Raw genomic sequence first — 27,601 nt, forward strand, 5'->3', positions numbered from 1 at the left:
CCATTCCCGCCTGGTCGTCGGAGGATTCCGCTACCCCATTGGATCCACCTATTTACTCCCATCAACTCACCACCGCTGCCCGCTACGCCACCTGGATATATCTACCCATTCACATTCACTTGTAAATAAATACTCACCTTCTTCCTACTCTCCTTGTCCTGGTCTGCTTCTGGGTTCGATTTTGAAAGAACATGACAATATTACTGCATGGTCGGAACTAGAAGCACAAGCAAATGCTACACTCGCATTAACATCTGCTAACTGTGTGTATTTGACAAATAAATTTGATATGATTTGACTTCAGACTCAATTAAATATGGTTTGTAAGGCCTTAATTAAGCAGAGCTTATCCCACCCTTTATAAAGCACTAATTTTTGTCATGTTTGGCATATTGGGTTATGTCAAATTTGACATTGGTGGTTATGTCACACAGTTCTGCCACATTTATGAACCCTTCATAAAGCACGACATATATAAATGTGGCAAATTTTAATTTGGTCAGGAACAACTCTTTTACCTGATTATGATTACTTAGACTTTTGAAATACTTATATGTGGCATAGTCACTTAACTGCTTCAGCACTTTCCCATCTGCTTGGTGACTACTGTTTGCTGTTATGATAGCATAATAATATTTGAGAAATATATTTGAGGGGTTTGATGGTAGCAATAACAATGTGAGCGGCTAGCAGTTGTTCTGGTCGGGAAGTGGAAACAGACGCTCCAGTCTGCACCTTGGCATATATTTTATTTTTAATCATGCAAAGCCAGAGACTAACGACCATATCAAAGTGCTGCATCACACGTAATGATAATGGTTCTCATGATGATAGCAAAGCCCCACTAAACTGTAAAATATTTTTGCTGACAGAAACCCCATTTTACACCATATGGCAGTCTGTTGAACCTAATAACTCAGAGTCTTAAGAATGGCAGAGGGAAGCTGTAGCCGTAGAGGAAAACTAAGATCAATAAACAGAGGTTTAGAAATTATTTACGCTTTACACAGGGAATGAAGAGGATATTGTACTCACACAACACATCGCTCAAATCAAATCAATTTGTTTGGGGTCACATACACATGGTTAGCAGATGTTAATGCCAGTGTAGCAAAGTTATTGTGCTTCTAGTTCCGACAGTGCAGTAATATCTAACAAGTAATTTAACAATTCCCCAACAACTACCTAATACACAAAAATCTAAAGGGGTGAATGAGAATATGTACATATAAGTACATGGATGAGCGATGGCCAAGCGGCATAGGCAAGGTGCAATAGATGGTATAATATACAGTATATACATGTGATATGAGTAATGTAAGATATGTAAACATTACTGAAGTGGCATTATTTAAAGTGGCATTGTTTAAAGTGACTAGCGATCCATTTATTAAAGAGTCCAGTGATTGGGTCTCAATGTAGGCAGCAGCCTCTCTGAGTTAGTGATTGCTGTTTAGCAGTCTGATGGCCTTGAGATTGAAACACATCTTCTATCTCTCTGTCCCAGCTTTGATGCACCTGTACTGACCCCGCCTTCTGGATGATAGTGGTGCGAACAGGCAGTGGCTCTGATGTTTGTTGTCCTTGATGATCTTTTTGGCCTTCCTGTGACATAGGAGTACCATGTCATAGGAGTAGTATGTAGTCAGAATCAAACCAGTAAACCTTTTCGCCCTAATTCAATAATGTTACCTAAGTGTTTTATCTAATGGTCTAACTTTTGGAAACAAATGCAGAGAAACAGTCTTAAAATCTAGCCTAATGGTGATAATGATTTGTTCATTTTCATTCAGTAGCAATGTGTTGTGAAGAGTGCAGGCAAACAGTGGCAGATGGCCACACTCTCCACATCAGCCTGTTGAGGGAGTGACAGAGTAACCTTGCCAGAGCAAATACCAGTCAGCCGCCTTCCCACATCCCACATGACCAATTAACAAGGTTTCACCTTTGGGGGACCATGCAGACGGGTGTACCAAACCAAACTGTAGTATTTTACTTTATTAACTGAATTACAATGAGGGAATTCAACCAATAATGTGTTAGGCGCATAAGTGGATTAGTTAACAGTTTACCCACTTTACCGGTATACTAAAATTGATGTTAAGTGGTAACTTGTACAGGGCGTGATCAAAACCAAGCACAGACCTTTGATTCCTTGCTTTGCAGCCCGCCTCTAAATTTGTAAATTACACCTCCATTATCCCCATATTTGTCATTCCCTTTGCTTCCCCATGCTAAGCCAATTTCTGCCGTCGCTCGATTGGGAATCCCATCTTCAAAAGTAGGAGTGTGACAGTGTGTTTATTGGGTTTCAAACCTGGCCAGAGATAACAACATATTACCTCTTGCTGCCATGTTGCCCAGATGCTGAATAGTAAATCAGAGCTGTTTAATTGGCTGGAGAGGGGGTTAGGAAGGAGGAGATTGCACAATATGGTGTGAAATCACTAGGATGTGTAATGTTATTGACCGTGGTCACCATGTGATAATAAATGTATGCTCACACCGCCTCCCCCTTTTTCAAGTATTCAATATTACCATTTGGGGGAACATACAGTATGTGTTTTGGAGGAAGCATTTAGATGGGACTCTCTTATAATACAGTTTCCTTTGACATTGTCCCTAAAAAGCATCCCTTGTGAGTGGGATATCTGCCACCACTGTCAGAGCTCCACCTGGCCTGAGCATCTGCTGTCAACTGTCGGCCACCCCCTTTTTAGGCTAGACAACAGTTACTCTGCCAAAACTGGCAACACTATTATGGTGTAGGACCATGTGAGAACTTACAGATCTTCTTCATCTTTCACCATTTTAAATCATAGTTCTCATCATCGTCATCATAATACTAGTTGTTTTTTATGTTGTTCTTCTTGTTCTTCTTCTTCCTCTAACTCACTCTATTCTTCTTGGGTGTGTTGATTGTGGATGGATGGGGTCAGTGTTAGGTTTGTCACTAACCCATGGATGGGTTTGGTGCCACACCAGTATCTCAGAGAATCCCTTCACCACGGCACACAGAATGGAGTGGGGTTGGCTCTTGGCAGGGTCGGCCCGTACTGATCCCACCCACCACACATTTTCATTTGTGGAGGTTTTCCAGACAGAGAAACCATGGGCAGAACAAGGTTCATATTTACATTTTAGTAATTTATTAGACACTCTTATCCAGAGCGAATTACAGTTAGCATTCAAATTAAGATAGGTGGGACAACCATATATCACAGTCATAGTAAGTAAAATGTTCCTCAATAAATTAGCTATCAGCAATGGTGGTGGTGGGGACACACTCTGCTGTCCTAGCATCAGGGGGAATCTGGTTCCACCACTGGGGTGCCAGGACAGAGAAGAGCTTGGACTGGGCTAAGGGGGAAGGAGAACATTAGTTGAGCCTCATCTGCATAGAAATCATAGGAGAGACCATTTGAGGATATGACGGAGCAGAGTGACTTGCTGTATAGAGAGAAGAGTCCTGGAGTACACCAGTAGTGAGAGTATGTGGTTCAGACAAGTCACATGGTAGGATGCAATCCAAGAGTGTGCCGAGCCTGAGACACCCAGCCCTGAGAGGGTGGAGAGGAGGAGCTGATGGTTCATGGTGTTGAAGGCAGCGGATAGATCTAGGAGCTTGAGAACAGAGGAGAGAGAGTTAGCTATTGGCAGTGGTGAGAGCTTTCGTGACATAGAGAAGGGCAGTCTAAAAAGTGGCTTTAGCAGTGGATACAGAGAAAGAGAAGGTAGAGAGGAGCGAGTGAAAGGATGATAGGTCCTCCAGAAGTTTAGTTTTCCTCCCTTTTTACTCAGCTGCCCGCAGCCCTGTTCTGTAAGCTAGCAAAGAGTTATTCAGCCACGGAGCAGGAGGGGAGGGCCAAGTTGGCCGGGAGGAAAGGGGACAGTGCGAGTCATAGGATGAGGAAAGGGAGGAGAGTAGGGGTCGAAGAGGCAGAATCAGGAGACAGGAGGGGGAAGGATTTAACAGAAGGGAGCGATGATAGGATAGAAGAAAGATCAGTGGGAGATAGAGAGCAAAGATTGTGATGGCGCATGACCATCTGGGTAGGGGCTGAGTGGCTAGGGTTGGAGGAAAGGGAGAGAGAATAGGAAACAAAGTAGTGATCAGAGACCTGGAGGTGGGTTCTAGTGAGATTAGTAGGCGAACAGCCCCTAATAAAGATTAAGTCATATCACCTGCCTTGTGAGTGGGAGGGGATAGGGAAAGTTCAAAAGGTCAATAGAGGCAAGGAGGGGACAGGTAGAAGGGAGATGTCGGGAGGATGAACATCGGGAGGTATAGCTCATTGAGTTCGCTTGGGCATGTTTATTACAGAAATGTTTTGTAACATTGCAGAGAGAAATGCCATGAACAGAACTGACATGATTCCTTAGAATAAGAGATGCATGTTTGTTGTACCTAACACATTTACATCTGAACTAATACAGGACTAACTAGTGAAGGTCCAGTGCACTACTTACAATAAAATAATAATAAAACTAATTATATACAACTTTACTTTAAAAAAATACATTTTAGAACATCTTAGCTCTTATGGCAGGACTTTGACTGTGGGAAATCACCTTCCCAGTCAGTATTTTGTATGTATTGGACATTCATATTGCACTCTACATGGAGAGGTTTCCCACCATGAAATGAGTGGGCTGATACCCCATAATATGGGTGTGAAATGCATAAATTTGATCGCTACTGAGACAACCTGGTTCAATTTCGGTCCTTAGGCAAAACCAGTTTAGAACCACTGCTTTATGGTAAACACAGGGACATAGTGTTAGTGTTGTGGAGCGTATATCTCTTTCCCACTGCTATGAAGTGATGAGAAAGCTTTCAGTGCAGCATTAGCTGTTCATCTATGTTTGTTCGGCCCACATTAATTCAGCAGGACGGCTTTGCAGGGGGCTATCAGGCGTGCAGCAGGATACCTTCTCGCTAAAACTGCAGACTGGATCTCAATCCTCACTGTCTAAGTCCTAATCTCATTCACTCCTTGCCTTGAATGAGAATAGATGGTTCTGTCCTTCAAATTATTTTGATTGGCATATAACATAATTATGTAGCATACATTTATTTTTTTTTATCCCAGTTAGAATTTTCATCAGTCTTGATTCTCACTTAAACTGCCTATAGTGCAATAAAAATATATTGATTAATTGTCTGTCTTTTTTAACAGTGTTCAATTTCATATCTGTCCCTGGGGAAAGGTATTATAGTGGAGTGTGTTTCTGTTTCATTAAATTTTTTCTCTCTATTCCCCTCTCTCTTTATTGACTCGGTTCATACAGTGCCTTGCAAAAGTATTCATCCCCCTTGGCGTTTTTCCTATTTTGTAGCATTACAACCTGTCATTTAAATTGATTTTTATTTGGATTTAATGTAATGGACAAACACAAAACAGTCCAAAGAGGTGAAGTGAAATTAAAAAAATAACTCTTATGGCTGCTGTCCCTGTACAGGGACCAACATCAGCGGAAATTTCAGAGTGACAACTAATAGTACTCGATACAACTCAAACTTTCATTAAAACACACATGCAGGGTACTCAATTAAAGCTACACTCGTTGTGAATCTAGCCAACATGTCAGATTTTTAAAATGCTTTTCGGCGAAAGCATCAGAAGCTATTATCTGATAGCATGCAACCCCCGAAATACCCAAAGGGGACGTAAACAAAATAATTAGCGTAGCCGGCGCTACACAAAACGCAGAAATAAAATATAAAACATTCATTACCTTTGACGAGCTTCTTTGTTGGCACTACTATATGTCCCATAATCACTATTGGGTCTTTTTTTCGATTAAATCGATCCATATATAGCCTAGATATCGTTCTATGTAGACTGTGTGATAAACAAAAAAAAATAGCGTTTCATAACGTAACGTAATTTTTTAAAATTCAAAAAGTTGACGATAAACTTTCACAAAACACTTTGAAATACTTTTGTAATGCAACTTTAGGTATTAGTACACGTTAATAAGCGATAAAATTCATCAGGAGGCGATGTAAATTCTAAAGATGTCGGTCTCGAAAAAATGTCTTGGAGAGAGCTAGACCAAAACATCCGGTCGGAGACCGGAGGGAATCGGTTCCCTTGTGTCGGTTTGACCAAGAATCAAAGCCGAATCAAATGACAAGACTCTAGACATCGTGTGGAAGCTGAGGCACTGCAACCTCGGCCTCATTTAATTCGGTTCACTTTGAACAACTCCTGGAAGTAGCGCAAGGATATTTATTTCCATTTTCAGTGATCAGATTTTCTTGCACTTTTCGATGAAACTCACGTTCTGTTATAGTCACAGCCGTGAGTGTTTTCTATCCACACATACTAATCATATGCATATACTATATTCCTGGCATGAGTAGCAGGGCGCTGAAATGTTGCGCGATTTTTAACAGAATGTTAGAAAAAGTAGAGGGTCGACTTGATTCTAACCATCCCGGATCCGGGATCGTGAATACAGCCTAAAGCTCATTACCATAACGCAACGTTAACTATTCACGAAAATCGCAAATGAAATGAAATAAATATGCTAGCTCTCAAGCTTAGCCTTTGGTTAACAACACTGTCATCTCAGATTTTCAAAATATGCTTTTCAACCATAGCAAAACAAGCATTTGTGTAAGATTAATAGCTAGCGTAGCATTTGGCGTATCATTCAGGGGCAACATTTTCACAAAAACAAGAATAGCATTCAAATAAAATCATTTACCTTTGAAGAACTTCAGATGTTTTCAATGAGGAGACTCTTAGTTAGATAGCAAATGTTCAGTTTTTCCCAAAATATTATTTGTTTAGGACAAATCGCTCCGTTTTGTTCATCACGTTTGGCTACGAAAAAAACCTGTATCCAGGAGTGTAATTATCCCTGCAAGCTCATTACCAACACAACGTTAACTATTCATGAAAATCGCAAATGAAATGAAATAAATATATTAGCTCTCCAGCTTAGCCTTTTCTTAACAACACTGTCATCTCAGATTTTCTAAATATGCTTTTCAACCATAGCAAAACAAGCATTTGTGTAAGATTATTGATAGCTAGCGTAGCATTTAGAGTAGCATTCAGTGGGCAACATTTTCACAAAAACAAGAAAAGTATTCAAATAAAATCATCTACCTTTGAAGAACTTCGGATGTTTTCAATGAGGAGACTCTCAGTTAGATAGCAAATGTTCAGTTTTTCCTGAAAGATTCTTTGTGTAGGAGAAATCGCTCCGTTTTGTTCGTCACGTTTGGCTACCAAAAAAAAACGAAAATTCAGTCATCAAAACGCCGAACCTTTTTCCAAATGAACTCCATAATATCGACTGAAACATGGTAAACGTTGTTTAGAATCAATCCTCAAGGTGTTTTTCACATATCTCTTCAATGATATATCGTTCGTGGAAGTCTGCTCTCTCCTCTGAATCACATGGAAGAATGCTTGCAGCTGAAGATTACGCACCAATTTCGACAAAGGACACCGGGCGGACACCTGGTAAATGTAGTCTCTTATGGTCAATCTTCCAATGATATGCCTACAAACACGTCACAATGCTGCAGACACCTTGGGGAAGCGGCAGAAAGTTCAGGCTCGTTCAGGGCGCATTCACAGCCATATAATATAAGGAGACAATGGAAAACAGCTCCTCAAACATTTGGCTCACTTCCTGTTTTAAGTTTCATCTTGGTTTCGCATGTAGCATCAGTTCTGTGGCACTCACAAATAATATCTTTGTAGTTTTGGAACCGTCAGAGTGTTTTCTTTCCAAAGCTGTCAATTATATGCATAGTCGAGCATCTTGTCGTGACAAAATATCTTGTTTAAAACGGGAACGTTTTTTCATCCAAAAATGAAATACTGCCCCTAGTGTTCCAAGAGGTTAACTAGTTGCTCCTACCCTCTACTTTTTTGAACATTTTGTTAAAAATCGCGCAACATTTCAGCGCCCTGCTACTCATGCCAGGAATATAGTACGTTCATATGGTTAGAATGTGTGTATAGGAAACCCTCGGACGTTTTAAAACTGGTTAAATCAACTGTGGCTATTACATAACGTGCGTTACATCGGAAAGCGCAGGAAAACCTGATCACAGAAAATGGAAATAAATATCCTTGCGCCACTTCCAGCAATTGTTAACAGTGAGCCGAATTAGATAAGACCGAGCATTCAACTCCCACAGCATCCCCATGCAGTCGAGTATCTTGTGAATTTAATCCTCTTTGATTCTTGGTTGATCGAAAGAGGGGCACGACGTACCTCCGGTCTCCGCCCAGATCATTCCGGAAGAGCTCTCTCCTGAAATTTTTTCCAAGACGACAGCTAATGAATGTACATCGCCTACGGATGATTTTTATCGCTTATTAACGTTTACTAATACCTAAAGTAGCATTACAAACGTATTTCGAAGTGTTTTGTGAAAGTTTATCTCTACTTTTTGAATTTTAAAAAATGACGTTACGTTGTGAAATCGCTGTTTTTTCGTTTATCACACAGTCTACATATAACGATATATGGCCCGATTTAATCGAAATAAAGACCCAATAGTGTTTATGGGACATCTAGGAGTGCCAACAAAGAAGATGGTGAAAGGTAATGACTGTTTTCTATTTTATTGTGCGGTTTGTGTAACGCCGAAATGCTAATTATTTTGTTTACGTCCCCTGCTGTGCTTTTCTGTTGTAGTGTATTGGTGCATGCTATCAGATAATAGCTTCTCATGCTGTCGCCGAAAAGCATTTAAAAAATCTGACTTGTTGCCTGGATTCACAACGAGTGTAGCTTTAATTTGATACCCTGCATGTGTATTTTAATGAACTTTTGAGTTTTAACTAATACTATTAGCATTTAGCGTAGCGCATTTGCATTTCCAGAGCTCTAGTTGGGACGCAAGCGTCCCAGGTAGAGGTAAGAGGTTAAGAAGCTCATAGAGGCATACCCGAAGAGACTTGCGGCTGTCATTGCTGCAAAAGGTGTCTCTACAAAGTATTGACTTCAGGGGGTGAATAGTTATGCACGTTTTCAGGTTTTTTGTCTTATTTCTTGTTTGTTTCACATTAAAAATAGTTAGCATCTTCAAAATGGTAGGCATGTTGTGTAAATCAAATTAAACAAACCCCCCAAATATATTTTTTAATTCCAGGTTGTAAGGCAACAAAATAGGAAAAATGCCAACTTTTTAGGGATAGACGTTCCTCTAACGACCCACCTCGACAACATCAACATTTCTTATATTAAACCTTCATGAAGTTAAAAAGTGTCTTACATCTTTTAAAAGCTTAACTTCTTGCGTCGAGCCAACCCGGATCCGGGATCATGACTACAGCCTCAAGCCCATTACCATAACGCAACGTTAACTATTCATGAAAATCGCAAATGAAATGAAATCAATATGCTAGCTCTCATGCTTAGCCTTTTGTTAACTTGTTCACGCTACCACGTTCCCCTAGGGCACCTCCCCCCCACGCTCAACTCAAAAGATGGCGCACAGAATGCATAAATATTCTTAGAAATATTTAACCTCCACACATTAACAAGTCCAATAGCTCAAATGAAAGATAAACACCTTGTTCATCTACCCAGCAAGTCAGATTTCTAAAATGTTTTACGGCGAAAACATAGCACATATTTATGTCAAACCACCACCAAAGACACAGCTAATTTGAATAGCCATGTTGAACAAAAGATGCAATCAACAAACGCAGGATTAAAAGAAAAATAATTCACTAACCTTTTGAACCATCTTCATCAGATGACAGTAATAGGACATGTTACACAGTACATTTATGTTTCTTTCAATAATATGCAATTTATATCCATAAATCTCTGTTTACAATGACGCCATGTTCAAAATATGCTACTCAAATGTCCGGAGAAATGATGATAGCTCCGCCAGATAACGTCAGATAACAAGCAATACACATCATAAACTTTGACTAAATATACATGTTCTACATATAGTTAGAAAGATACACTTCTTCTTAATGCAACCGCTGTGTTACATTTATTTTTAACGTTACAGAATTCGTTCACTAGGCAATAATATGAGACGGCGCTCAGACATTAGCAATATGTCTCCTCTATGTTGGAGTCCACAGAAACACAAAATTACCACATAAATATTCCCTTACCTTTGATGTTCTTCGATCAGAATTCGTGGAAGGAGTCATACTTACCAAAAACTGCGTTTGGCTTTCAAGTATGTGTCTTTGGGTTATCAAACGCGACAAATTCCGGCTGAAATGCAGCCAAAATTCTAGGGGATGCGCATCAAAACTTCAAAATTACATATTATATGTCGACTAAACTGGTCAAACTAAGTGCAGAATCAAGATTTAGCATGTTCTAAACGTGCAAAACAATTCTTAGCTCGAACAGACAACTGACATCGTTTGGTGAATCCTGGAACAAAGAGAGCTCCAGACCCGACGCGCGCATGAGAGTAGATGTATTTTCGCGTAACCCAAAGATTTTAGCCCGCCAAAGGGCGAGGGAGCGCGCGATTCTCACAATGAAACTCCCCATTGAAAGGAGACATCGCGCTGAAGAGATAGAAACTGTTCCCAGATCCGTAGCTGGTTGGGAAGGGTGGGGGCGATGACATCAAAGTTGGCCCAACTTTCATGATGACAAGAGAGAGTTTGGGAGAATGGCTGCCCTGAGAGTTCTGCTTTACATACAGACATAATTTGAACGTTTGGAGTGTTTTCTATTCAATAATAATTATTATATGCATATATTAGCAATTTTGGACAGATTCTTTTTCAGTTTACTATGAGCACGCAATTCCTCCAAAAGGGGGCAGTATTCTGCCTAGCGCTAACACTGTCATCTCAGATTTTCAAAATTATGCTTCTCTACCATAGCAAAACTAGCATTTAGCATTTAGCATTAGCATTTAGCGTTAGCATCACCAGGCAACATTTTCACAAAAACCAGCAAAAACATTCAATAAATCATTTACCTTTGAAGAACTTCGGATGTTTTCAATGAGGAGACTCTCAGTTAGATAGCAAATGTTCAGTTTTCCTGAAAGATTATTTGTGCAGGAGAAATCGGTCCGTTTTCTGCATCATGTTTGGCTACCAAAAAAAAACGAAAATTCAGTTATAAAAACGCAGAACTTTTTCCAAAATAACTCCATAATATCGACTGAAACATGGCAAACGTTGTTTAGAATCAATCCTCAAGGTGTTTTTCTACATATCTCTTCAATGATGTATTGTTCCTGGAAGTGTGCTTCTCCCTCTGTATCGCATGGTAAAATGAGTGCTACTGAGAATTGCGCACCAATTTAGACAAAGGACACCAGGCGGACACCTGGCAAATGTAGTCTCTTATGACCAATCTTCCAATGATATGCCTACAAATACGTCACAATGCTGCAGACATCTTGGACGAACGGGAGAGAGCAAAAGCTCGTTCACAACACATTCACAGCCATATAAGGAGATGATAGTAAAACAGAGCTTCAAAAATTCAGCTCATTTCCTGTTTGATGTTTCATCTTGGTTTCGCCTGTAGCATCAGTTCTGGGGCACTCACAGATAATATCTTTGCAGTTTTGAAAACGTCAGAGTGTTTTCTTTCCAAAGCTGCCAATTATATGCATAGTCGAGCATCTTTTCGTGACAAAATATTGCGCTTAAAACGGGCACGTTTTTTTATCCAATAATAACATAGCGCCCCCATAGGTTGAAGAGGTTAACTTCTTGTTAATCAAGCCGCTTTGTCAGATTTCAAAAAGGCTTTACGGCGAAAGCATGCCATGTGATTATCTCAGGACAGCGCCCCGCACAAAAGCATTAAAAACATTATCCAACCAAGCAGATGCATCTAGTAAGTCGGATGTAGCGATAAAATAAATCCCTTACCTTTGAAGATCTTCATCTGTTTGCAATCACAAGGGTCCCTGTTACATAACTAATGGTCCTTTTGTTCGATAAAGTCCTTCTTTATATCCCAAAAAGTAAGTTTATTTGGCGCGCTTCATTCAATAATCCACCTGTTTCCCCTCGTTCAAAGTGCATACAAAATAAATCCCAAACGTTGCCAATAAACTTGGTCCACACATGTCAAACGTTCCTAATCAATCCTCAGGTACCCTAATATGTAAATAAACGATACAATTTAAGACTAAATAAACTATTTTCAATAGCGGAGAAAAACAACGAGGAGCGCACTCTCATTCATGTGCACCAAAAGACTAGAGTCCACCTGAGTAACACTTAGAAGAATACTTCTTCACTTTCCAAAAGAAAAACAATGAACAATTTCTAAAGACTGTTGACATCAAGTGGAAGCCATAGGAACTGCAATCTGGGTCCTAATAATTAGGCTTTCCCATAGAAAGGCATTGGAAAGTACAATGACCTCAAAAACAAATCCTGGAATGGATTGTCCTCAGGGTTTCACCTGCCAATTCAGTTCTGTCATACTCACAGACATTATTTGAACAGTTTTAGAAACTTTAGAGTGTTTCCTTTTTTTTCTCAAATACTACCATGCATATGCATATCCTAGCTTCTGGGCCTGAGTAACGGGCAGTTTACTTTGGGCACCTCAGTCATCCAAACTTCTGAATACTGCCCCTTATCCCTAAAAAGTCAACTGCGTTTTGTTTGTAGCTACATCTTGTTTGGCCAGCGTTTTGTCAAGTCGCTCCGGTCACTCCACAGTGACCATGGCGTGTGCAGAATGTAGACCATCACTTTTTCCAACTGATTTATCGATAGCTCCTGTTAAATCCAGGGCAGCAATTTAGTTGAGAAAAGTAGTCTTTGAAGACCTCGATGGCTAACATTATATCAAAAACGGTTCGGTAGAAATCGCATCATATACATCATTCAACCCATGTTGAGCAGCTCACGTTATAGACAGAAGCATGCTACATGGCAGATCAATCCAAACTGGCCCTTCATGTCCAGCCCAGCCATTATCTCAGCCAGTCATGGCTTGCGTGAAAGCAAAACCAACTATGCTCGTAACTTAACAATTTTTTTCTTATTTAAGTGTGGAATACACGTTTGTTTTTAACCTCTTAGTCCGCCCCATCCCGCATACGGTATCGTTACTACAGCCTCAAGCTCATTAGCATAACGCAACGTTAGCGATTTTAAAAAATCGCAAATGAAACAAAATAAATATGCCTGTTCTCAAGCTTATCCTTTTCTTAACAATCCTGTCGTCTCAGATTTTCAAAATATGCTTTAGAACCAGAGAAAATCACTAATTTGTGTAAGAGTGGTGATAGCTAGCTTAGCGTTAGCATTAGCATTTAGCACGCAACATATTCACAAAAACCAGCCAAGGAATCAAATAAAATAATTTACCTTTGAAGAACTTCAGATGTTTCAATGAGGAGACTCTCAGTTACATAGCAGATGTCCAGTTTTTCCTGAAAGATTCTTGTGTAGGACACATCGTTCCCTTTTGTTACTATGCATATGGCTACCGAAACTAACCGAAAATTCAGTCACCTACATGTCGAACTTTTTTCCGAATTAACTCCATAATATTGACTGAAACATGGAAAACGTTGTTTGAATCAATCCTGAAGGTGGTTTGTCATAATTCTCTCCATTGAAAGCACCGTCCTTGTATCTTGCCTCGTTCTGATAAGTGAAAAATACTAGGACCTGACTTTTGCGCACCAATTGCCACGCAGACACCAAGAGGGACACCTGGGAATTGTAGTCTCTTATGGTCAATCTTCCAATGATATGCCTACAAATACGTCACAATGCTGCAGAGACCTTGGGGAAACAAGAGAAAGAGTCCGTTCATTCCTGTCGCATTCACAGCCATATAAGGCGATCATGGAAAACGTAGCCTCAGAAATCCTGTGCATTTCCTGGTCGGTCATACATCTTGGTTTTGCCCGAAACATTTGTTCTAAGGGACTCACAGTGAAAATCTTTGCATTTCTGGAAACGTAAGACTGTCTTCTTTCCAAAGCTATCAATTCCAAGCATATTCGAGCATCTTTTCGTGACAAAATATTGCGCTTAAAACGGGCACGTCTTTTTATCCAAAAATGAAATACTGCCCCTAGAGTACTAACAGGTTAAAGCACATGATAGTGCACATGTTCCAGAAGGCATTTCTGCCAAAAAATGGATTTTGATTAAACAAATGAAATGCCTCTCCTGTAAAGTAGTGACATGCGACATACAGCAAGTTTCCTGAATCAAGTCACATCTTTATTTTCTAAATAAACATTTTAAACTCAAGTTTAGAATAATACAATTTATCCAGTGGAAACAAAGTTTTTTTAAAATATTTTAGAAGAAATAAGGAATTATTTAACCTCTTCAGTCGACCCTCTACTTTTTTGAACATTCTGTTAAAAATCGCGCAACATTTCAGGGCCCTGCTACTCATGCCAGGAATATAGTATATGCATTTGCTTAGTCTGTGTGGATAGAAAACACTCAGACGTTTAAAAAACTGGTTAAATCACTGCTGTGGCATTACCAGAACGGCATTTACATCGAAAAGCACAGGAAAAACTGATCACTGAAAATGGGAAAATATATCCATGCGCTATTTGAACCCATTGATAAAGGTGAACCACAATTAATTGACTGAGGTTGCAGTACCTACAGCTTCCACAGGGTGTCTAGAGTCTTGTCATTTCCCTTCGAGTTTTTTCTTGGTCAAACACATACAGGACACCGTATCTAATCCGGTCTAGGACCGGATATTTTCATTGAGTTTCTAGCCGGACATTTTTCCAGACGGACAGCTAATGATCTTTACATCGCCTCCTGATGAATTTTATCGCTTATTAACGTTTACTAATACCTAAAGTTGCATTACAAACGTATTTGAAGTGTTTTGTGAAAGTTTATCGTCGACTTTTTGAATTTTAAAAAATGACGTTACGTTTTGAAACAATGTTTTTTTCGTTTATCACACAGTCTACATATAACGATATCTAGGCTTTATATGGACCGATTTAATCGAAATAAAGACCCAAATAGTGTTTATGGGACATCTAGGAGTGCCAACAAAGAAGATGGTGAAAGGTAATGAATGTTTTCTATTTTATTGTGCGGTTTGTGTAACGCCGAAATGCTAATTATTTTGTTTACGTCCCCTGTGGGTCTTTTGGGGTGTTGCATGCTATCACATAATAGCTTCTCATGCTTTCGGCGAAAAGCATTTTAAAAATCTGACTTGTTGCCTGGATTCACAACAAGTGTAGCTTTAATTCGATACCCTGCATGTGTATTTTAATTAACTTTTGAGTTTTAACTAATACTATTAGCATTTAGCGTAGCGCATTTGCATTTCCAGAGCTCTAGTTGGGACGCAAGCGTCCCGAGTAGAAGCAACAGGTTAAAGATGCACTATGCAAATATTGCTCCGCTATTTCCTGGTTGCTAAAACTCTAAAAGTTTCAGTTAATGTGACAAAACAAGTACAGATCAGAGAATCATTGTACCATCTAAACTGCTGTGAAATATATTTTCCAGAACCAAAATTATTTGTTTTTTGAAGCTGGTGTACAAATCTGAAAGTAAAAATGCAAAAACAAAACATAAATCAAATCAAATCGTACATCAGCTGATATCTCAAAGTGCTGTACAGAAACCCAGCCTAAAACCCCAAACAGCAAGCAATGCAGGTGTAGAAGCACGGTGGCTAGGAAAAACTCCCTAGAAAGGCCAAAACCTAGGAAGAAACCTAGAGAGGAACCAGGCTATGTGGGGTGGCCAGTCCTCTTCTGGCTGTGCCGGGTGGAGATTATAACAGAACATGGCCAAGATGTTCAAATGTTCATAAATGACCAGCATGGTCGAATAATAATAAGGCAGAACAGTTGAAACTGGAGCAGCAGCACAGTCAGGTGGAAGTTGAAACTGGAACAGCAGCATGGCCAGGTGGACTGGGGACAGCAAGGAGTCATCATGTCAGGTAGTCCTGGGGCATGGTCCTAGGGCTCAGGTCAGTTGAAACTGGAACAGCAGCATGGCCAGTTGGACTGGGGACAGCAAGGAGTCATCATGTCAGGTGGTCCTGGGGCATGTTCCTAGGGCTCAGGTCCTCCGAGAGAGAGAAGGAAAGAGAGAAGGAGAGAATTAGAGAACGCACACTTAGATTCACACAGGACACCGAATAGGAGAGGAGAAGTACTCCAGTTATAACAAACTGACCCCAGCCCCCCGACACATAAACTACTGCAGCATAAATACTGGAGGCTGAGACAGGAGGGGTAAGGAGACACTGTGGCCCCATCTGAGGACACCCCCGGACAGGGCCAAACTGGAAGGATATAACCCCACCCACTTTGCCAAAGCACAGCCCCCACACCACTAGAGGGATATCTTCAACCACCAACTTACCATCACTGAGACAAGGCTGAGTATAGCCCACAAAGATCTCCGCCACGGCACAACCCAAGGGGGGGCGCCAACCCAGACAGGATGGCCACAACAGTGAATCAACCCACTCAGGTGACGCACCCCCTCCAGGGACGGCATGAGAGAGCCCAAGTAAGCCAGTGACTCAGCCCCTGTAATAGGGTTAGAGGCAGAGAATCCCAGTGGAAAGAGGGGAACCGGCCAGGCAGAGACAGCAAGGGCGGTTCGTTGCTCCAGAGCCTTTCCGTTCACCTTCCCACTCCTGGGCCAGACTACACTCAATCATATGACCCACTGAAGAGATGAGTCTTCAGTAAAGACTTAAAGGTTGAGACCGAGTTTGCGTCTCTGACATGGGTAGGCAGACCGTTCCATAAAATGGAGCTCTATAGGAGAAAGCTCTGCCTCCAGCTGTTTGCATAGGAATTCTAGGGACAATTAGGAGGCCTGCGTCTTGTGACCGTAGCGTACGTGTAGGTATGTACGGCAGGACCAAATCAGAGAGATAGGTAGGAGCAAGCCCATGTAATGCTTTGTAGGTTAGCAGTAAAACCTTGAAATCAGCCCTTGCTTTGAAAGGAAGCCAGTGTAGAGAGGCCAGCACTGGAGTAATATGATCAAATTTTTTGGTTCTATTCAGGATTCTAGCAGCCGTATTTAGCACTAACTGAAGTTTATTTAGTGCTTTATCCGGGTAGCCGGAAAATAGAGCATTGCAGTAGTCTAACCTAGAAGTGACAAAAGCATGGATTAATTTTTCTGCATCATTTTTGGACAGAAAGTTTCTGATTTTTGCAATGTTACGTAGATGGAAAAAAGCTGTCCTCGAAATGGTCTTGATATGATCTTCAAAAGAGGGATCAGGGTCCAGAGTAACGCCGAGGTCCTTCACAGTTTTATTTGAGACGACTGTACAACCATTAAGATTAATTGTCAGATTCAACTGAAGATCTCTTTGTTTCTTGGGACCTAGAACAAGCATCTCTGTTTTGTCCGAGTTTAATAGTAGAAAGTTTGCAGCCATCCACTTCCTTATGTCTGAAACACATGCTTCTAGCGAGGCAATTTTGGGGCTTCACCATGTTTCATTGAAATGTACAGCTGTGTGTCATCCGCATAGCAGTGAAAGTTTACATTATGTTTTCGAATAACATCCCCAAGAGGTAAAATATATAGTGAAAACGATAGTGGTCCTAAAACGGAACCTTGAGGAACACCGAAATTTGTCAGAGGACAAACCATTCACAGAGACAAACTGATATCTTTCCGACAGATAAGATATAAACCAGGCCTGAACATGTCCGTGTAGACCAATTTGGGTTTCCAATCTCTCCAAAAGAATGTGGTGATCGATGGTATCAAAAGCAGCACTAAGGTCTAGGAGCACGAGGACAGATGCAGAGCCTCCGTCCGATGCCATTAAAATGTCATTTACCACCTTCACAAGTGCCGTCTCAGTGTTATGATGGGGTCTAAAACCAGACTGAAGCATTTCGTATACATTGTTTGTCTTCAGGAAGGCAGTGAGTTGCTGCGCAACAGCCCTCTCTAAAATTTTTGAGAGGAATGGAAGATTCGATATAGGCCGATAGTTTTTTATATTTTCTGGGTCAAGGTTTGGCTTTTTCAAGAGAAGCTTTATTACTGCCACTTTTAGTGAGTTTGGTACACATCCAGTGGATAGAGAGCCGTTTATTATGTTCAACATAGGAGGGCCAAGCACAGGAAGCAGCTCTTTCAGTAGTTTAGTTGGAATAGGGTCCAGTATGCAGCTTGAAGGTTTAGAGGCCATGATTATTTTCATCATTGTGTCAAGAGATATAGTACTAAAACACTTGAGCGTCTCTCTTGATCCTAGGTCCTGGCAGAGTTGTGCAGACTCAGGACAACTGAGGTTTGGAGGAATACGCAGGTTTAAAGAGTCCGTAATTTGCTTTCTAATAATCATAATCTTTTCCTCAAAGAAGTTCATGAATTTATCACTGCTAAAGTGAAAGTCATCCTCTCTTGGGGAATGCTGCTTTTTAGTTAGCTTTGCGACAGTATCAAAAAGGAATTTCGGATTGTTCTTATTTTCCTCAATTAAGTTAGAAAAATAGGATGATCGAGCAGCAGTAAGGGCTCTTCGGTACTGCACGGTACCGTCCTTCCAAGCTAGTCGGAAGACTTCCAGTTTGGTGTGGCGCCATTTCCGTTCAAATTTTCTGGAAGCTTGCTTCAGAGCTCGGGTATTTTCTGTGTACCAGGGAGCTAGTTTCTTATGAGATTTTTTTAGTTTTTAGGGGTGCAACTGCATCTAGGGTATTGCGCAAGGTTAAATTGAGATCCTCAGTTAGGTGGTTAACTGATTTTTGTCCTCTGGCATCCTTGGGTAGGCAGAGGGAGTCTGGAAGGGCATCAAGGAATCTTTTTGTTGTCTGTGAATTTATAGCACGACTTTTGATGTTCCTTGGTTGGGGTCTGAGCAGATTATTTGTTGCAATTGCAAACGTAATAAAATGGTGGTCCGATAGTCCAGGATTATGAGGAAAAACATTAAGATCCACAACATTTATTCCATGGGACAAAACTAGGTCCAGCGTATGACTGTGACAGTGAGTAGGTCCAGAGACATGTTGGACAAAACCCACTGAGTCGATGATGGCTCCGAAAGCCTTTTGGAGTGGGTCTGTGGACTTTTCCATGTGAATATTAAAGTCACCAAAGATTAGAATATTATCTTCTATGACTACAAGGTCCGATAGGAATTCAGGGAACTCAGTGAGAAATGCTGTATATGGCCCAGGAGGCCTGTAAACAGTAGCTATAAAAAGTGATTGAGTAGGCTGCATAGATTTCATGACTAGAAGCTCAAAAGACGAAAACGTCATTTTCTTTTTTGTAAATTGAAGTTTGCTATCGTAAATGTTAGCAACACCTCCGCCTTTGCGGGATGCACGGGGGATATGGTCACTAGTGTAGCCAGGAGGTGAGGCCTCATTTAAAACAGTAAATTCATCAGGCTTAAGCCATGTTTCAGTCAGGCCAATCACATCAAGATTATGATCAGTGATTAGTTCATTGACTATAATTGCCTTTGAAGTAAGGGATCTAACATTAAGTAGCCCTATTTTGAGATGTGAGGTATCATGATCTCTTTCAGTAATGACAGGAATGGAGGTGGTCTTTATCCTAGTGAGATTGCTAAGGCGAACACCGCCATGTTTAGTTTTGCCCAACCTAGGTCGAGGCACAGACACGGTCTCAATGGTGATAGCTGAGCTGACTACACTGACTGTGCTAGTGGCAGACTCCACTATGCTGGCAGGCTGGCTAACAGCCTGCTGCCTGGCCTGCACCCTATTTCATTGTGGAGCTAGAGGAGTTAGAGCCCTGTCTATGTTGGTAGATAAGATGAGAGCACCCCTCCAGCTAGGATGGAGTCCGTCACTCCTCAGCAGGTCAGGCTTGGTCCTGTTTGTGGGTGAGTCCCAGAAAGAGAGCCAATTATCTACAAATTCTATCTTTTGGGAGGGGCAGAAAACAGTTTTCAACCAGCGATTGAGTTGTGAGACTCTGCTGTAGAGCTCATCACTCCCCCTAACTGGGAGGGGGCCAGAGACAATTACTCGATGCCGACACATCTTTCTAGCTGATATGCACGCAGAAGCTATGTTGCGCTTGGTGATCTCTGACTATTTCATCCTAACATCGTTGGTGCCGACGTGGATAACAATATCTCTATACTCTCTACACTCGCCAGTTTTAGCTTTAGCCAGCACCATCTTCAGATTAGCCTTAACGTCGGTAGCCCTGCCCCCGGGTAAACAGTGTATGATTGCTGGATGATTCACTTTAAGTCTAATACTGCGGGTAATGGAGTCGCCAATGACTAGAGTTTTCAATTTGTCAGAGCTAATGGTGGGAAGCTTCGGCGTCTCAGACCCCGTAACGGGAGGAGTAGAGACCAGAGAAGACTCGGCCTCTGACACCGACCCGCTGCTTAATGGGGAAAACCGGTTGAAAGTTTCTGTAGGCTGAATGACCGACACCGGTTGAGCGTTCCTACAGCATTTCCTTCCAGAAACCGTGAGAAAGTTGTCCGGCTGCGGGGACTGTGCCAGGGGATTTATACTACTATCTGTAATTACTGGTGGCACAGACGCTGTTTCATCCTTTCCTACACTGAAATTACCATTGCCTAACGATTGCGTCTGAAGCCGGGCTTGCAGCACAGCTATCCTCGCCGTAAGGCGAGTACAGCGGCTGCAATTAGAAGGCATCATGTTAATGTTACTACTTAGCTTCGGCTGTTGGAGGTCCTGACGAATCGTGTCCAGATAAAGCATCCGGAGTGAAAAAATAAATAAATATATGAACGGTAATTAAAAAGTGAGTTGTCAGGTAGCAAAATAGGTTGGCAACAAAACGCACAGCAACTCGAAAACAAGCCTGCAAGTTGTGACCGGAATTGACGTAGTCAGAGCAGAGGCAGTGACGAGAGAAAGCAGTGACGATAAGAACTGTAATCATAGAAATAGTGCACATAGAACATATCTACCTTTTCTTAGACTTGCTTTCAATGAGAATGATAGGTTTTTGACAGACATTTCTATGTGAATTTGGTTGGGTCACCCAAGGTGTTACATATTGCAGCTTTAAGAGACGTGCAAGGGTGCTAATATATTTATATGTAAAGAGACATTATGTAGACATAAATACAGTCAAATGAGATGCATGTTAGTCAGTGTGTGTGTCTGTGTGTGTCTTCAGCTCAAATCCTCCCACAGTTAGTTTGAATATTAGAAAACCTTAGTAATGTGAGAAAGTAAGGTACTGAGGTTTAGGGACCCAAACTTGTCTTCATACATCTCTTTAATTGCAAACACATTTAACTTTAACCACTAGGGAATACTGATTGTCACAATAAAGTGCACTGTTCCTCCTAACCAAATTTGCCAGGAATTCGATCTCCTATCGCTGTAGGAAACACGTTTAATTAAGTCACATTTGCTTTTTTCAGACAGACCCCTTCTTATGTCTTGTGTAGTCTTTCTTTAGAGCAGACTGTAGCTTTACTGAACAACAACAGTGCTTGTGTGCGCGCACATATGCATCTGTGTGTGTTTGCCTATGTGTGTGAAAGAGAGAGTAACCAAGAGAGAGCACACAACTCTTCGCAATACATTTTAAAGATGAGCGTATCACTTTGATGATTCTGTGTCTCTGCGATTGTGTCTTATTCCTCAATCCCTCCCCCATACCACTCTACAGTGTAATTAAATTACATTTGATTGAGATTTACTCTTCCCATAATGAGCGCCTGCCTGCCGGCAGTTCGGGAGCGATGGGGGAAGCACGCTTTACACAACACCCCTGCCTCCACTGCTCATTACTGGCTGACACAAAAAAGCAATCCCTCAGACCATGTTGTTATGTCCAGGACCTGTAGAATGACATTGTAGGGGACCTACATCTACAGCATGACTCTACCGCCACATTACAGCCGCCAGCCCAGTGCTCATTGCATATCTCTCCCCAGAGGACTTCTCATTTTAACTATGAGGAGAGAGGGGAAGTGACCAAGAAAATTAAATAGACAGAGTGCAGCCTCAGTGACGTGCACAATAAAACTGGTCTAATACTATATATACAGTGCTTTCGAAAAGACCCCTTGACTTTTTCCACATTTTGTTATGTTACAGCCTTATTCTAAAATTAATTAAATCATTTTTTACCCCTCATCAATCTACACAATACCATAATGAAAAAAAAATGTTTTTTTTTTTTTGCCAAATTGATAAAAATACAAAAACAGAAATATCACATTTACATAAGTCTTCAGTCCCTTTACTCAGTACTTTGTTGAAGCTCCTTTGTCAGTAATTACAGCATCGTGTCTTCTTGGGTCTTCTTGGCGCTACAAACTTGGCACATCTGTATTTGGGAGTGTCTCCCATTCTTCTATGCAAGAGAAGAACTGCATTGTTGGTTAGTTTAATTTGATTTGAAATCCTCTCAAGCTCTGTCAGGTAGGATGGGGAGAGTCTCTGCACAGCTATTTGCAGGTCTCTCCAGAGATGTTTGATCGGATTCAAGTACGGGCTCTGGCTGGGCCACTCGAGGACATTCAGAGACTTGTCCAGAAGCCACCCCTGTGTTGTCTGCGCTGTGTGCTTAGGGTTGTTGTCCTGTTGGAAGGTGAACCGTCGCCCCAGTCTGAGGTCCTGAGCGCTCTGGAGCAGGACTTGATCAAGGATCTCTCTGTACTTTGCTCTGTTCATCATTCCTTCGATCCTGACTGCCACCACCAATCTAAACTGGCCCATCATGTCCTAAAATATGATTGGGCAGCCTTGATGTCCCTGATTCTCATTGCGCCAGAGCGCTTTAAATCTAGCTCAGATTGGAGGGAAAAGATGATGCGTTTGTTCTGGCATTTCACAGGCTGGCTTTTTGGACCATGTCTTGGATGCCTTGGAGCAGGCGCAAAGGCTGTGATTGGCTGTCTGGCCTTAGGACTATGGAGAGTGCAGCTGCAGTTAGGGAGCACTTAACAGCGTGAATTCACTTTGGTATAGGACATTTTTGTTTCCAATGGTAGATTTATTTTGCCATTTTTTACTACTACAACTTCCCTTTGAGCAGCTTTATGTGGAGGAAAAAAGGGAGTGTCCTGTCTCTCTCTGTCACTGTATGCTTTCTCCTCCTCTAAGTCTTCCATATCTCTTGTAACACTAACACAGTCCATCCACTTTCTGATCCATCCACAAACAAACCACTGGGAATTACTATGACGTCCAAAGAACTGCCAATTCCACAGACATTCTCCTTTTCCTTATTTTATCCCCACTTTCCAGATAGATAGTTGTGTATTTCCCCAAAAACATTCATTTCCAGTGTGCTGGGAGAAAACTTCTGTCATAGTAGCCCCCGGGCTTTTTCTCTGCCTGAGTGTTTGGTGTCAAAGATCTAAACAGACCAAAATCTCAAAGCACAGCTGGCGCAATTGTTGAAGGGGAAGACTGAAGCACTCTGTCACTCTTTCTTTCAATCTGAAATACACAGACACACACATATACAAAGTCCATCTTTCTCTCTTTCCTCCTCTCCCTCCTTCATTCACTTCTCAGACAAATAAGTCCTCTAAGAACATACCAATCAATGCCTGATCCATTAAAACACTTTCTTCTACCTCTACCCCCCCAAGAGAGAGAGAGACAGAAAAACAGATTGAGGGATAGTGACTGATTTGTGCCACACAACCACCCATCAATCCCTTCTCATAGGGATAGGAATAGGGGCTGCAGGGATCCCCCTCTCCATTGGGTAGATCCATATAAATCAGATTCCAGCTCTGTGAGCCATAGAGGATAATCTCTAGTCCTATAAACACCAAATGTATCCTCTAAAGATTTAAACAAATCTAATTGGTCAACAGACTCAGAACTTAATTAAGTTGTTCTGTCCTACTGAACAGAGTCGGTGGGTATTTTTGATGGAATAGAGTTTTTTCTTGGTCTCCATTAGATTTGGTCTCAATTAGACTCTCTCTTACTTTTCTGGAATCAGCTGTGGAAGATGACTGCTAGAACCAATAAAGCATACAGTACAACAAAGATTAGTATGGACATTCTATACTTCCTGGACAGCTCTGGGCTATAGCTTGTACATCATGGTGATATTTAGCCACCGGCTGGTGGCATTCATTAAAATATAAAATAACAAGTCTTTCGGATAGAGTTGGAACACACACACTGACTCCACACAGAGACGCACTCATTTACATCTTTCACGACTATCATGGACAATTGGGACATCAATTACCGCCTTTATTAAACAATACACTTCTCATGAATTACTTGTCATGATAGTTCCTTCCTTTTTCCTTTCCAAGAAACAAAAAACCTCGAGGCATGTCATTAGTCAGAAGCTTGGCCGAATCTAATTCATATTCCTACTACCTCATAAAATGGAAATGGCCTCATAATAATCAATGTACCTTGTGATCAGCATTAACCTACTGTTGTAGTATAACACATGATCAACCCTATGACCTGATGTCATCATTGTGCCAACATAGTTTAACCTCCCATGAAGAACCTAAATAAAAGCCACAATCATACATTTAATGCCCAGGATTTTTGGATTTGAGATGTTTGACGAGCAGGTGTCCCACATACTTTTGGTGTGCCACATACTTTCATGTAGGGTATCTTGTTGTGCTGGAGTAATGGCTGTCTCGCCTCACCTGTCCCTATGGCTTTTGTTTTCACCAGGGCCTCTCTGCTTTATGATCTACCTTTAAATCACAGCATGCTGTAAATAATATATTCATGAGTTATTATACCTTGTCTTTTCAATGGAGGATGCCTTGATCTTAGGCAGGTTAAATGTATATCATATAAAGTACATACTGTATAAGGCGTTTTATTTAAACATATATAAAGCCATCTGAAGGTCGACTGCGCCAATTACATTTATATAGGCCAAATGGCTGTAAAAACAGTTACACAGGAATGTTCATCAAGCAATGGTTGTCAATATACTGCATTTAAAAGTACATTGTTTAATTCCTTTGTGACAAAGAGAAAGAGGTCTTGTTACATTTCTATGAAATAATTTTGTATTTTTCATGTTGAGAGCTCTAAATCCATCTGAGACAATCACAGCGAGATCAGACACACACCAACAGACACACACTTGTCTGTCCTTTGTGGAAATATAAACCACCTGGAGCTGGGACATGGTGAGGTTGGACCCATGTGCAGAGAACAGACCAGACAAGGAATCAGTGGTTAAGGATAAACATAATATTTTACTGAGAAACGGTAATGGAAGGATCAGAGTAACACAGTAATCCAAGATGCATCACATCCGGCCATGATTGGGAGTCCCATAGGGCGGCGCACAAATGGCCCAGCGTCGTTCGGATTTGGCCGGGGTAGGCCATCAGTGTAAATAAGAATTTGTTCTTTAATTAAAATAATAAAATCACTGGAAAAACAACAAACACTAAGTCTCAAACTCACTCAGGAGACAAACGCAGACAATTCAAGCTTCGCTAAAGGACAACAGAAAACACACCTCTTTTAATTAACAGGGAAATCATAATGAGTAAATAGTACACACCTGAGCGTCGTTAATGTCTCTTGGACAGTCTCTGCCGCCCTCTGGTGACAGATGGAACAATGACAGGAGCTGTGACTCTTGCAACCAAGGAAAATATATCCTTTGTCTCGATTGGTCAGAAAACCTGTCTCGGCACTCCCTACGCAAATGAGGTGTCAGATTTCACAGGCTGCTCACAGAGTGTGGAGTGTACAGCAATTGATGTTGTTCTGTCACGAAGCGCTCCGTACACAATAATGTTGGTCAGAACCGGTCTAGAACAGCTCAGAGTTCCCTAAAAAGGGGAAATTACATCTAAGATGTTTTTAATGGATCACGTTCAAATGGCAACATTGTTCTGCTGTATGAAGGATCACTGCATGTTAATACCAAGCAACGTATTGTAATGCAAACACAAATAATGATATTGAAAACAAAACATGAACCCCAAAGTATTCATAGCTACGGAATCCCTGAAGCCCATAAAGAAAGTAAAATTAGAGTCTTGGAATTATCTAATTTGAATGACTTAGTAGCCATTAATCCAAGTAAGTGGGTGAGTGTGGAGAGAGGAGCAGAGTGTAATTCAAGCAGATTCAGCTTCAATCAATGGGCATGCTCTGCCTAGCTTTTGTTGTTTCCTTTATCACTATTCTTTTGATTAGGCATATTCGGTTGTAATTATTATTTAATTATTATTTTCATAAATAAAAGAGAATAAATAATCTCAAATTGCAGCGGTCAAATGGTTTGCGCAAAGAAGCAAGCACCAGGCTTTATATGTGCATTGAGCACTCTACAAACTCCACATTTTCACTTAGTGGTTCAAACAAGATACTAAGTCGTTCAAACAAGGTAGTTCCAAGAGTTTAAGTTATTTTAGTTTTTTTTTGCCTTGGCCTTCAGGGCTTCCGAAGATAGCAAAACAAAATATTGCAAGGAAAAACATTGAAATGCAAGAACAAATGAATTGTAATTGGTGCCCCGAATTATTTTTTCAGGTATGTGTTTGTTGTGATAATAATAAATACCTTCAAATATTTTGAAAGTTATCATGTTTGTTTTGTTTTAAACCTTGCAATAGGTGGAAAAGCGGGAATGTTGTTTGAGAATGATCCGTGATGTATAAGTAGTAGATTGAGAAGGTCTTCCTATTGGGAAGAAGGGAGTCCTAGTTGAAGGACACATATTATGGAGACTAGTGAAGGTAACAAAGTGCATGGTAATTGCTTTCAGATAGCAATCCAATAATGCAATATTTTAGTAATTTGAAGAAGTAAGACAGAGGGACTGAGCATTGCGACTTAAACTAGAGGCTGCTCACTCTTCAAGGCCTGGTCCACTGCTCTTGGGTTTAAGTCATATGTTGTTTGTGATTTAATATATGCTTCTTGTGGAAAGATAACCGCCAGGTCACTGAACTCAAACAGACTGTAAGAGACATAATGGGGAAATTAGGGACAGTTCATACAGAATTGTATGTCAATGCAACAGCTCAAAACGATTAAGATTACAAGAGAGTTGTTAACTTTTACAAAGTGCCCAATTAATCTTTATGGAACACTGTATCATCTGATGTGCCTGAAATATAAAACTGTCTGAAGAATAATTCTGTATACGCATGGGTTTATTAACACTTCCTGCTCAAGTTGCAGTAAACTTGATTATGTTTATTTGCTTTCTTCCAGAACTTATGGAATATCCGCTACCAAGTTTTTAAAAAATATTGATAAATTATTCTGTATATCTCCCTTTTTTAAAGGCTTCCTGGGGCAGGTGCCTTAGGAGAGCAGTTAAACATATCCAGAACCAGCTGTTAACTTCTTTAGGGTAGGGGGCAGCCTTCAGAATTTTGGATGAAAAGCATGCCCAAATTAAACAGCCTGCTACTCGAGCCCAGAAGATATGATATGCATATAACTGGTAGATTTATAGAAAAAACTCTAAAGTTTCCAAAACTGTTAAAGATAAACATCTTGTTAATCCAGTAGCTGTGTCAGACTTCAAAAGGGCTGGCGCCTAGCCACAGAAAAACATACAGCCATTTTCCAATCAAGGAGAAATGGGAGAAATACCTAAAGTTGTATTACAAAAGTAGTTTGAAATGTTTTGGCAAAGTTTACAGTTAACGTTTGAGATATTACGTAGTGACGTTG

At 40.8% G+C, this 27,601-nt stretch overlaps 1 pseudogene; it reads right to left on the minus strand.

The window, feature by feature from the left end:
• Positions 1 to 3,253: 3,253 nt before the first annotated feature.
• Positions 3,254 to 27,601, minus strand: part of LOC115139087 (5-hydroxytryptamine receptor 2A-like) — a 106,223-nt pseudogene continuing 81,875 nt past the window's right edge.

The sequence above is a fragment of the Oncorhynchus nerka genome, linkage group LG12 (assembly GCF_034236695.1).
Source record: "Oncorhynchus nerka isolate Pitt River linkage group LG12, Oner_Uvic_2.0, whole genome shotgun sequence".
Classification (NCBI taxonomy): Eukaryota; Metazoa; Chordata; class Actinopteri; order Salmoniformes; family Salmonidae; genus Oncorhynchus; species Oncorhynchus nerka.